This window comes from Mustela nivalis (assembly GCF_964662115.1).
Source record: "Mustela nivalis genome assembly, chromosome: 7".
NCBI lineage: Eukaryota > Metazoa > Chordata > Mammalia > Carnivora > Mustelidae > Mustela > Mustela nivalis.
Window position 1 is genome coordinate 72,346,640 of NC_139026.1, and position 14,018 is coordinate 72,360,657.

General features: G+C 35.2%; 1 long non-coding RNA gene across 1 annotated transcript in view; it reads left to right on the forward strand.

Annotated features, from left to right (window-relative positions):
• The window catches only part of LOC309868580, a 358,629-nt gene extending 345,106 nt beyond the window's left edge, over positions 1 to 13,523 (forward strand). Inside the window, exon 6 of the long non-coding RNA XR_014313736.1 lies at positions 13,030 to 13,523. This is a non-coding gene — a long non-coding RNA (uncharacterized lncRNA). The remainder of the gene's footprint in view (positions 1 to 13,029) is intronic.
• Positions 13,524 to 14,018: the final 495 nt, after the last annotated feature.

Below are 14,018 nucleotides of genomic sequence, written 5' to 3' on the forward strand. Positions count from 1 at the left end.
GCAAATATTTAGCACAGACCTTCCTAGGAGGGGGGTATTAAATTAATCTGGAAATGAGGAAATGAAACATCACCTAAGTTCAGAGACAGTCAGTGGTCTAAAGCCAATCTCCACCTTCAAAAATGCTAACTGACAAATGGTTAGTTATTCAGATAGAAATACTTTCCTTTAGGATAGAGCATTTTGAATTGTGTATCTTTCTCTCTCTGCCTGGGGAAACAAAAATTGCTGATTAGAATTGTATTAGTAGGGAACGGTATGTTTCAACTTCAAGGGACTAAAATATTATGAACTTATTTATTTCTCTGTGTCCTAGTGCTGGAATATAAACAAGAGGTTTGCATTTAAGCGGTGAGAGCATATTGGCTGAAGACTGAGTAAATATACTGTGTGGGTTCTTAACCTGATTGACCTTTCTGATTGACAAAAACTCACCTTTGTCTTCTTTGCTACCTCACTTTCTCCATTTAGAAAATGCTGTCATATACTCAGGACTTGCTTGTGGAGTTCATATCTTAAAATATGTTACCAAATGATAATTTGTAGTAATTCTGACTCAGCGCTACCTCAGTGTTCTTCTGTTTTTATACATGTCTGTAGTATGCTGTTATTGTTTTATTATGTCATTGTAATGTGGTTAATATGTAATATTATCTTGATAACAAACTGATTTTCAACTGCTTTATATATAAGAACCATGTGCTTCAAAGCAGATAGTACAAACTTGGGCCAAACCAAATAAATATTTATTCAAATCTTTATATATGGAAAATATGTAAACAATTAGGCAGATTATATACTCACTCCAGAATATTTCTTGGGAGTTTTAGTTCTGTTTTTAGTAAATTCCTAACATCAGTATATTTTCTAATTGACTGAAGATGTTGATTAATTGAATTTTTTTAAGCAAGGATTTATAGATTTTTATTTTTGAACTCACTTCTATATATTTTTGTAAAATTTGGCTTAACTCCATAAGAGAAAATTTGGGCAATCTGCAAATACAGACTAGAAAAATAAGCAGTTTAGATCATTTAGGCTTTTAAATTGCTTTTTTAATAGCTGATTTTAATTTTAATTAGGCAGGTATATTACGTTCTTCTCTTTTCCTTTTTAATGTTAAATTTGCCAGAGATTATCATATACACAAAGTAAATATGTACGATAAAGATAATTAATATAAAAAACTTTTACCCTAATTATTTGATTATTTCATGTGAAAGTATTAAATAGGTCTAAATTAGCTTAATAATTGTCTCCGTTCCTTTGTAGTTTGTATGTTGAAATCATGGCCCTAGATCATTACTAAGAATGTTTCAGCAACAGGAAATGAACTGAAATCTTTTTTTAATTGGTGCTTATGGTGCTTATGAACAGTTTGGTCACTTCTAGAAATGCGAATTTACTTGTTTTAAAAAAGATGACTATTTTAGTGTAGAATTTCATGTGATAATTTTTATCAGTATCAATGATCTGTTAATATAAATAGTTTTATAGTGTTGTTTTCCATAAAACTGTTTTAGACTGCAACGACTAGATAATTGGTTTTTGTTTTAGAGATAAGGATCACTTAATTTTTATAATTTCCCAAAACAGTATTAGAGCCATACCATACCCATTTCTCATGGCAGCGCCTCAGTATAGCTGAATCTTGCCCTCAAGTCTACCATCTAAGGAATCTCAATCTCCTTTCTGTTCCATGAACCACCATAGTTGACAAAAGAGATTTCTAAAGAGATAATTGTATTGATTAATTCAATTTCTGGGTCGAGCATAAGGTTGTAAATTGGAGATCACTCATAGAAACTGAATACAAAGGGAAAATCTTTTTAAGTCTTTTTTTTTTTAGTGTATTGAATGATTTATGCTGAACTCCTAAAAGCTTTCCAACCTCACAGAGCTTCAATAAACTTCTAATGGAGTCCTGAATGCCAGCTCTATTTTTGTTGCTTGTACAGTAGGTGGGAAACCTTTAACTAGTAGGATGAGTCTTTGTTTTCATCTCTATTGAAAAACTCCCATCCTAACACTCAGGGACTTCTAATATTTTAGTTAAAAAGTTTGCCGGTGTAACATACATATATTTCTACAAGTTTAAATATATATTGATGATATATTGTTGCTGAAGTATAAATATATATTTTCATATCAATATATTTAACCACACTCAATATTTATATATATATGCAAGCAAGATATCTTCATATGTGAATGCAGAGTGTCCATATTTATTATGTTAGTTGGTTGAGTGTTTCATCAGATAATAGGTTCTCTATTGCAGGAACTGTTTTATCCACATTCCATCACCCCCGACAGAGTATAATACAGTGTCTTTTACACAATGGATGCTAAATTAATGGTTGTAGTGAATGGTGACCAAAAGAATACACATTTAATCAAAGATAAATGTGCCATTTGATTTTGATACAGGTATATGGAAAAGATGTCACTTAAAGAAAGTCCTCTTTATTGTCGATTAGAACTGTTTTATTCCACTTAGATGGGAGCTAGCTCTGCCACTTTTATATAGTTTTATTTATAATTGTGAACATGTAGAACCACATGAGGCCATCAATCAGCAGAGAGATGAGGGCCCAACAGAATTATTTCTGTAGGTGGCCAATTTTTTTTCAATCAAGGACAGCTGAAAGGTCATGATTAAAACAGTGATTTTCCTGAAATTGTAAGTAACTGTTACTGACTGTTTTGCACAAAGATGTCAAAACTACTTTTTCCTCTGAAAAAGAAAATTATAAGTTCTTGAAAATGTTGGCAGTTTTCCAAATTTCACTTGCACTACTGTAATGTATTTTAATTACTGCACTTGAGTCAGTTTCTTAAAAGAATATAAGAGGCAAAAATAAGTTCGGGTGATAGTAACCATATGTAGATTAAACAATAGGCATCTAATGCCTCACTGATAGGTACCTATTCATTACTCAATATTAATCAAAGCATAGGATTTAACAATTTTTACCCAAATAGTGTACATAGCATTAATTCATAATTCTATATATGATGAGGAGTTATATCACTGTATATTTCTATTAAAACATGGCAGTGATACTCTAGATATTTAAATAATTTGCTTCACATAGACCAGTTAGCCAAGGCAGCCAAGGATAGCAAATGTTGGTTGCAATTTCTGTAGGTGGCCTTTTATTCTCTGAGTCAGGATTGACTCCAGTCCCTGGGTAGTGGCAGGGAGGACTAACTGCTGGTTGTCATCATCTTTCAGATGAGGTGTGGACACGAAGTCCTAACCATTTGTAGTCATTAAAGATTCCTCAGAACATTTGTAGCAAGAAGGGTTTTAACCGCAGTGTCCTGGTCAGTTTCCAAATTGGGTAATTACATTCTGCCTCCTAATGTCTTCCTGCAGGTTTTGTTTTTGTTTATTTGTTTGTTTGGGGTTTTTATTGTTGTCATTGCTTGGATATGTGGAGCCATAGAGTTTTGGGGTGCATCTCTCCTCAGTTTTAAGCTGTTGTGTGCTTTTAACCTTCTTTAGGCTGCGCTATAATAGAACACAAGTGTTTTGTTAGATCCACATTACTTGAGCCCACATTAATAATTTATGTTCCATATTTTTATACTCTGCTTTAGTTTTTTTTTTTTTTTAAGGGACACATATAAAGGAAAGAATGAAAAGAAATAATGGCAGGAGGAGCAATAGATATGTGGCTGACATGGGCTGCAGTTATGAATATGGTCAAGTGTACCTGCTCTTTACCTTGGAGGGAGTTGCTGGAAGGCAAAGAAAATGAATGAATGACATTTGCTGAGTTTGGAGAGGAATCGCAGGAGAATATGCCGAATGTGAGTTCATTTAGAATTAAAAAGTGGTAAAGCTCCATTCAAGCCCGAGAATGACATGGTTCGTTTTCATGTTAAATGTCAATCTTTCCCCCCATTGATAAGCATGTTAAATTTGGATTTGTAAGGCAGAAGGATATGTATCTGATTTTAAGAGCAATATTTTGATATGTCATAATTTTGATGGCCATGTTTTGAATTAGATATTTCACTCAGGATCATTTTTTTTGTAATCGACAGAAAGATAAAACTCTATCAAATCAACATTCATTGGATGCCAACCATATTAAAAAGAACCACATTTGATGTATTACTTTCGAAGGTAGTGATTTGGTCCAAAAAACAACAACAACAAACTGTATCAAGTAGTTATCCTATTATATTCCTACTGGGTTGAAAGTGATTTTTTTTTTTGTTTTGTCATAATTTTATTTATTCAACAAAAAATAATAAAACAAAAGGCAAAGTAATTGAGTCCTAACCCAAGCATAAATTTCATCCATTAATCTTAAAACTTACCCTGCCAACAGTATTATATGGTAGGAAAAGCATAAGCTCATGTGTCAAAAAGCTGCTTTTTATTGCTGGCTCTCACAAACTCTATCATTTCCAAATGGTAAGTTGCTTAGTAGCTTCCTTGTCCTGGTTTTTTATTTTTGAATAGGAATAATTCTAATATTCTGACCTACCCACCTAACCAGTTTTAAACAAATGGTAGAAAATAAATTTCCTTTTAAATTAACTCTAAAGCAAAATATAGTACTTTCCTCACTAAATAATTTATCTTTTATCAGATCGATTTTATATATAATCCTCAATTATAAATTGATTTTCATGGCTTTTCTGGAATCTTAGCTTGAGATTAAACCTGCTCTGGGTTCTGTGTGATGGAGCTTTTCCCTTCTCCGGTCAGCCTCAGAAATGTTCTCTTCCCAGTACTGGTTAGTTGTGCATTTTCTCTAATTCATCTTTTTATCATATCTGGGACACATAAGATACACAAATAAAAGATTTTAATACTGCCTTGCCATGCCTGATTAATCTGAAAATATCTCTACCTAATAGAATGAGGGCTGAGCTGTCACAGGACTACAGAAAACAGAAAACTGTTTAACTTACCAACAAGGAGTAGGCTCCTAGAGCAAATCTTAGTAATATGAGGAAGCTCATACGTACAAAGACTCAGATGATCTCATGGTAGGGGAACACCTTGCTGGACTGGTGTTGAATGTCTAGCTGTGGGGTGATCCAGGGAATAAGGGTGGAGTGCGATGACTGGAAACTCCATCCACAGACAGTAGGAAGCAGTCAAACTGATATATTGTCCGTGAGCATCCCAGAGACTTGGCAACAGTAGCAGATTTTCCCAGGGGACTAAATTTTTAACCAAGATTGAAAACTGATGACAGAGACCTGAGGTAAAAATTTTGGAAACTAAGTGGACTCAGTAAGAGAGCAAAGTGCAAACACTGTGTTACTAAAACTGTGCTTTTTCATTAAAAAACAAAAGCATGCTCCCGGCTACTAGCACTATGAGGTCTGTCTGGCTTTGGGGGTTAGACAATGAAGTAACTCATATCCTCTTTGGGTTTTTTTGCTCTAAGGTTTTATATTAGCCACCTCTTTTCTTCTTTCTGAATTCAAGCAAAGTAGGAAAAGATAGAATTTATATAAATTCTGAGAACATGATCTTCATTTTCTTCTCTTTTATGTCAATCAAAGAACGGTTATTTCCTACCTGAATTGCTTCTGTTTTCTCCCAACCATCAGCTTTCTCCCCTCAAAGTTTCTGTAATCTATGTATGAAAGTCACACTAAAATTTATTGGTTTAAGACACATCTTAGCACATTTTAACATATGAGACTGTGATGCATCTTAAATCTGTGGTTTGTCATAATTTAATTGCCAGAGGTTTTTTTTTTTTTTTTTCTTTCTTGGTGATACATGAAATGTTGGGTTGTCCTCAAATCAATGGCATCTTGGATGAAATACAAAGCTTACCTAACCAAGAGTGTTGCTGCCAACAGTGGCTTCAAATACAATCTTAATTATAAAGATATATGATATCACTGATACTATATGATGTCATTGACATTGACTGTCCCTGGGGCTTGATAGAACCCAGTTGTTTCTAAAATCCCTCCAATGTCTAAACCACCCTTTCCCTTATTTGACCATATTCTCACTATAGAGGAAAAGATCAACCAGAGGGGGTACTACAGAAGAAGAGATTCCTATACAGGTTTCTAGGAACTATTTTGTCTTCATAGTGGGAATGCATTCATTGCATCTGGCCTCTCCTTTCTCCTAATAGAATTTTATGAATCAGAGTTTGATTAATACCTGTCTTCATCTGTACACATACATCTGTGTGTCCAAAAGTGACATCCTGATGTTCAGAAATGAAAATAGGATCTTCTTTCTTTGGTAGATCCTATCCCAATATGGGAACTTATGCAGTAATATTCATGTTTTTACAATTCTCCTCAGTTTTCTGATACTGAGGCTTAATTTTGTGTTTTCATTATTGACTTCTTTGATTATGACATCCTCCAAAAATTCTCATCTTTGTCTAAAAGATGCACAAATTTGTGGCTAGAACAGTTGGATAATACATGGGCTTTATTTTTCTCATTGCTTACTTGAAAGGAAACAGATATTTGCAAGGTAATTACATCATTAGTTAAATTTCCTCTTTTTAATTATCATACCTTTTGTTCTGTCATAAATAGAAGCCCTTCTTCTCCTGTTGTATAGTAACAGGGTAGTATATCTGCCATTGGTAAGCTTAGTATTTGAAATATGTTGAATATTGGAATTTGTCTCAATATGTCTTAATATTTCAGCAATGTCTTGATTTCATGATTTTATAAAACATATATATATGTATGTATATGCATATATGAGCCTAGGTGACTCAGTCAGTTAAGCATCCAGCTCTCGGTTTCAGCTTGGTTCATGATCTCTTGGGTCATGGGATCAAGCCCTGAGCTGGGCTCGCTGCTCATCAGGGAATCTGCATGAAAAGTCGCTCCCTCTGCCCCTCCCCCAACCCATATATACCCACATTCTCTCTCTAAAATAAATAAATAACTCTTTAAAAAAGTGTGTGTGTGTGTATACATATATATGTATATAAAATTCTGCTTTACATAATTTTTTTAGGAAGAAAATAATACATAGGGCCAATGAGAAAGAAAGTACAATATGACTTGACTTGAAAAATGAAATAAAAGATTTGTGGATAAGAACAAGGACTACAGACTAAAAAAGAATAGCTATTTATAATAAGGAATTGTAGACTTTGATAGACTGCTTTCCCAGAGACAAAGAGTTCATTTGAAGGCAATACCAAGCTTCCACAGGGTGTTAGGATGAGACTTTCTATGTAAGACTTGAGAGCACACTTGGGGCCCTTGCTTAGAAACAATCTGCCATTTAGCACTATATCCATAGTTGGTGCAATGTTAGAGGTGATGATTGAGATCACATATCCATGGCACTTCAAGGAAGATTATGTGCCCTGACTATTGCTGATTACATGAATGTGAGAAACAGCTTTCTTACAAGAAAGGGGGGAAAAAAAGAGTTTCACAGAGTTTCAAACTTATAAATTTAAAAGACAAATAAGGGTTTATTTAATATGGATGTATCTCTGGCTTTTAGGCCTTTGAAGTATTAGAGAACAGACAGGTTTCTGTATGTTATGCTTTCATCATATATTTCGGAAATTAGAAGTCAGAGAGAGACTTTGGATGCTGAATGTCTGTAGTATCATAAGAGTTCAAGTTCTAACAGCTGTCTGAAAGCCCTATTATTAAGGAAGTTTTCAATAATTGCTAAGGACTAAGAGGAGGCTTTGAGACTCATATGGGGAAAAGTTATTGTAGCAAAAATGAGATGGGATATGGTAGACTTAGATAGGCATTCAATTTAGGATTTCTATCCTGGTAGATAATGTTTGTGGGTTTGTTTTGTTTTTATTTTTTCCTGTAGAATATATATTCATATAATATCATCAAGCCTAATGGAATGTGATTTTCAACAAATCATTTTTAGAAATCAATTTCCTATAATTACACATCTCCTTCATTAGAAGAGAATGGAGTGTGTCATTGTCACTTCTTACCTGCAGCATTTTATTAACCTCTTAGCTGGTGTCTCTAACTCCAGGTTCTTTCCATGAAAATGTATTGTACACACTACAAAGGGGTTAGTCTTCCCAAATCACTGCTCTGGTCCTGTAACTACCCTGCTCAAAAAAGGTTAATGTTGCCCTGAATGACCTATTGGGTGACATCTAAATTTAATAGACTGATATTCAAGACCCTATATACTCAGGTCCTGTCCTTGATGCTGTAGCCAACTATTAGCTCAAGTTCAAATGTCTTCCTCTTTATAAAACCTTCACTCCCTGTTTTGGAAATAGTATTTTCTTTCTTAACTTTTAAGTATTACATAAATGTTAGTTGACTGATCTTGTTTCTCCATGTAGTCTATACATAATAGGTGCCTTTGCTATTACAAAGAATGAACATATTTGAATAAATTGTTAATAATTTTTGGATATAAATATCTCAAAGTATTGATTATTCAGGGAGCTCTTTGCCACTTGTGAGTTTTCCAAAACTTTGCTTTTCATGCTTCATCCTCATGCTGCCTAACTTAGACTTTTTGCCTTATTCATTTAAATTCTAATTTAGGAAGTACACAGGAAGAAATGAAGCATTCAAATCACTTGAAAAGAGAAGAGAGGCATTCAGGCTTTGTTCACTCCTGGCTTTTGATCATAACTATAATTCTCTGTAAGCAATCCAATAAAACTTCCCATTGAGTTGCACTTGTGTTTCCTTTGAGCACGAATTTACAGCCTACCATCGGGTAGATTAAAAATCCATTAAAATCTATAAGAACAGCAGAAGTTACATATTCCTTTTGCTGTAGTAAAGATTTTTCTGAAAGATTTTACATTAAAACTCTGTTGCTAAGTAGTGATATTAATAGGCCATTTTAAAGTCAAACTTGGCTTGTCCTTAAGGCATGGAAGACTGCACAAGGAGTAGTTTCTCATATTCCATGAGATTGCATTTTGGACAGATGACTGAGACACAGTTGATTTTTTTCCTCATATCAGAAAGACAATGCTAGATTCCATTAACGAACACAGACAACCTCAAGGATAAGTGGTAATGAGGATAGTTGGCAAAGAACATGCTAGGAAGGGGTGATAATAGATTCAGACAAAGAGTGCCCAAGTAATTGTCCTGCAGATAGTGAGAAAAATGAAACTGGAGAAAGGGTGAGAGGTCAAGGATAGAGATGTAAATTTAAACTAATATAGATTAATAGTAACACCAAAATCACAATGTCTAATTTTATAAAAACACTCAGATAAAATATAGATGTGAAAAAAAATGTATTTCTATCTGTGCTTTTTCAAACTGATTCTTTTCTTTGAATGGGACACTTTATAGTCTTTGTTATAAATTAGCATGCTCTCAGCATCTTTCTATCTTTGCAGATATTTAAGAATGAAATTTAATGATGAGATGTCATGTTTATAGCTCAGAAAACAACAAGATATCAGCTTATTAGAATACCATGTTTTCCAAGGTGATTTGCCATCGCTGGTCTTAGCTCAATCAGTTATGCTAATGAAATTTGATACTATTAGACATTTCCTCTGGAGTTGTCTTTCTACTGGAAATGGTACACAAACTTTTCTGAGCTATCCAAAGTAAAAGTCCTAGATATAATATCCTTGGGTAGAATTGATTATTTTAAGCTGGAGTTTGTTACTATTTAAAACTGCCCAAGAGGGGGCGCCTGGGTGGCTCAGTGGATTAAGCCGCTGCCTTCGGCTCAGGTCATGATCTCAGTGTCCTGGGATCGAGCTCCGCATCGGGCTCTTTGCTCAGCGGGAGCCTGCTTCTCTCTCTCTCTCTCTTCTCTGCCTGACTCTCCGCTTACTTGTGATTTCTCTCTCTGTCAAATAAATAAATAAAATCTTAAAAAAAAAAAAACTGCCCAAGAGTCTTTAAAATGATCAAATCTGGGGCACCTGGGCATGTCAGTGGGTTAAACATTTAACTCTTGGTTTTGGCTAAAAGCATGGTCTCAAGGACATGAGGTTGAGCCTCACGTCAGGCTCACTATGGACCCTGCTTGGGATTCTCTCTCTCCTTTTCCCTTTCGCCCTCAACCCCTGCTCGTGCTCACTCTCTCTCTCTCAAAAAAAAAAAATAAATAAAATAAAAGTAATAAAATGTCTGAAGCCCCAAGTATATCTGAGTTTAATATTATGTTGCAGTCAGGTTGTGACTGTTGGTTCCTCCATTGGTAAATCTTCAGAAGATCCTGGGTAATTCTACAATTCATTTTTTTTTTTTCTGTGAAAGCTGATATCTGGTTTGCTTCATACATGTTCTGCATTCCAGTGATGAAAAAAAAACCACAATGTCAATAACAATCATTTTCTTTGCAAAGGAGAAAGGTGTATGATTAGAGAACAAAGCCATCGAATTGTTGCCAAATAACAGGATTATTTCTGTAGTATGGGACAAAATGATCATGATGTCATGTTTTCCTGTCCCAATGGTGTGATATCCTGATCATAATGAGATCAGTTTGGAATCTCCCCCTTTTCCTCCTGATGGTCCTATGCAACTGTTTCCATGTTTTGATCATTCTACTTCCCAGAATTTCTGTGGACATTTTACCCTACTTTTCCTTTTTTCAAAATGTTTTGTCATGTTTTCATCTGTTTTTCCTACAAAAGGATTCCATGTTCATTGGGGATATGCTACGGGGGAAAAAAGAGCAAAACAAGAAAATAATATTAAAAACACAACTTTAATCTTCTAACCAAAGAAGAAGACTAGTAAGATTTTGGCATACAGTCTTGCATTTTTAAAAAAGTAAGTGCGTAAAATAGTCAAGATGTAATATATATGAACAATATATATGTTTTGTATAGAAACTGATCATACTGTGTGATGGTTTTAGAGCCTACTTTTTTATTTAATGATGGGAACATCTTTCATGTAGTTAGATAAACTTTTATGCAGTACTTTAATGACTGTGTATTGTCTACCATTTGAATGTACCAGAGTTAACGCAACAGAGCTCTTGTTTGGGGGCAATTAGTTTTGCTTTCTCATTCCTTCTTTTCTATTCCCATTGCCACTCCTAGAGGCGAAGCTCTCATCATACCTTGTTTGGACTACTTTAATAATAATTCAGATAATTGCTTGTGTCTAGTGAACTGTCTAATCCTTCCATAAACATTAAACAAAACAAATGGACAACTCAAAAGACTGTGGCTTGAACAAAGGCTTGGATGACTTTCAGTTTTCTTCAGAATAAAGATCCCATTTCTTTGCATTTGTGTTGATCATTTGCTAATTTATTCATGACCACCTTTATAATTTAACCTATATTCACTCATCTCATACTATTCATTTTTTAAAGTATTTCTTATTTTATTATTTTTTAAAGTAAGCTCTATTTCCAATGTGCAACTTGAGTGCATGACCCCTAGATTAACACTTGCATGCTCTAGTGACTGAGCCGGCCAGGTGCCCCCTCCTGAGACTATTCCTGATTCTCTAAACACTGCCTCAGTGTCTTTGCTGATGTTTCTTTTTACCAAAAACGTCTTTTACTTTTGTTTCTACTTATTGATATCTCACCTATTTTTTTTTTTTACAGGTAAGCTCAAATTTACCTCGACTCATTCTCCCAGTGAAATTAATTGCTTCCTCTGCTATGTTCCCGTAGCATTTTGTTGCCTCTCCTCTGTAATCTAGTGGGAGGACGTAACAAGCATCTTTGGATTCTGAGAGTCCTAAGTATGAAGGCAAGGTCCATCTTTAAATCTGCCATCTTGGTTTCATCATTCCTTCATTTGTTGAACAAATATTATCTTCTGTGTGCCAGGCCTTGTGTAGAACTCTGGGATTCAACAACAAACAAATAATAGTCTTTATTATGGAATGTCTATGTGCCAGGCAGTGTTCCGAGGGCTCTACATGTGTGAACTCATTTAATCCTCACAGCAGCTTCTATTAATTACCCCCTTTTGTGAATGAGGAAATTATGTACCAAGAAGTTAAGCACTTGTGAAGGTCACATGACAAGGGAGTAGTAAAACCGGGATTCAAACCCAGGTGGTCTGGGTCCAGAATCTGTTGTCATAGTCAGCATGCTTTATCGTTTCCTCAAAGGAACAACATTAGACACAGGTTCTGCCTTACTGGAACTTACAAGCAAATGTGAAAGACGCACATCCAATAAACAGCAACAGCAACACTGTCAAATATAAAATTACAAAGAGTAAGTAAATGCTGTGAAGAGGACATGCACAATACTATGCGAAATAACGATAGATTTTTACATACTTGGGAGGGTGGGGGTTAGGTTATGTTTTCTCATTTTTTCCCTAACAATTTACTATTTGAACTTAGCTCTGAAGGAAAAGCCAGAGTGAACTGGTCAGGATGGGTGGGAAACATGCTCCCAGGGGCAGGAAACTGTGTATGCAAAAGCTCTGTGGTCAGAGGGAATATGGGTGTGGAAGTGCCTGAGAACCAGGTGCATGACTGGATAGAGACTGAATTTAAGATGGGAGTTACCCAGAGTCCTTTAGGTCATGCTAAGTCTTGTCTATTTTAGGAGCGGTGGAAACTGACTTAACGTCTTTAAGACAGGGACTTCATGAGCGTATTTTTACTGTCTAAAAATCCCTCTAACTGCGGTATAGAGAAGAGTTTGTAGCAAAGATGGTAATATACTACCTGTATGAGAAGAAGTGAGATAATGTATTTCAAAGTGTCTAGCACAGTGTCAAGCTTTCAGTGAGCACTTAATAAACAGCGATGTCCTTCTTGATTCATTATTTTACTCACCAAAACTAATACACTGCCATGTAAAAAGTCACAAAGCAATAAATGCTGTTGATTGACTAAATGAAATAAATCACTATAGAGACTTTTCTTGAAGAGTTCCAGAAAAAAGGAACACTGTGTCTCACAAAGCAGTCCATGAAACAGCTTTACGTGTGATAATATATTTTCTCATTTTGAGCCAAAAAGCTAACTTCCTGTAATACTACTTCATTTTGCCTCTGGACCTGTACAGAATAAGTATAAATCCTCTTTGGTGATAATCCTTCAAATAATCGAAGGCACTTATTTGAAATATTTCTGTTCCAGATGCTTCAGGCACAGAATGTATCACCCAGACTCTGCCTCACTCTGGTTGCCAACCCCAAGACCCTCTCTTTTATTCAGCTGTAGCGCTCAGCATCAAAACAGCCCGTGTGCTCCACATGCTACAGGAAGAGTGAGGCTGCTAGCATCTTGAGGTGACTAATTAATGCTGCTCAAAAATTACACAAACTCTTTTGAGAGTGATGTAATATGTTAACTCATGCTGAATTCACGATCTACCAAGACCCTTATCTAAATGGCTTAGAACCATTTCTCTTTCACTGTACGTGTGTGTCATACAGAGTGTGTCAGCTTGTCTTGGCAGCATTGTATCGATCATTTTTAAATTTAAATGTACTCATTTTTGCCATCTTTTGAAGAGTGATCCTACGATCTTCCTCAGGATAGTAGTTATTTCTCCAAGATTTTTGTTTTGCTTAAACTTTTTTCAGCCTTCGTTTTGTTGTTGATAATACTGACAAATAAAATAGACAAAAGCGGAGCTCTTATTTTGCTGAAGATTTCTTCCCGGTTTACACTAACTTGCCTGGATGTCATTTGATTAGTTGTAAATGTATCTAACTGTACATTTATCTATCCTGTAATTTTTCTTCTTACCTTTAAAGGCACTGCTGAAAACCAGAATCAAATCATTTTGCTGATTCTCTGGTTTAACTAAACCTTGTGAGCAAAGCCAGTGCATGTAATGTGAAGTTACTATTGTGAGTAAATAATAACAACCACCACCTAAAGAGTGGGAACTGTGCCAGGACCTCTTCTGAGTGTGTTAATATGTTAAGTCAAATAATTCTCTCTCTCACACACACACACACACACACACACACACACACACAGAGCAATGAAATAAGTACCATTGATAACCACATTTTATAGAAGAGAAAACTGAGGCACAGAAGTCAAATCACTTGCCAATACTGTATAGCTAGAAATAGCAGTTTGGCTCCAGATTCTGTGCTCAAACCATGTTGAGT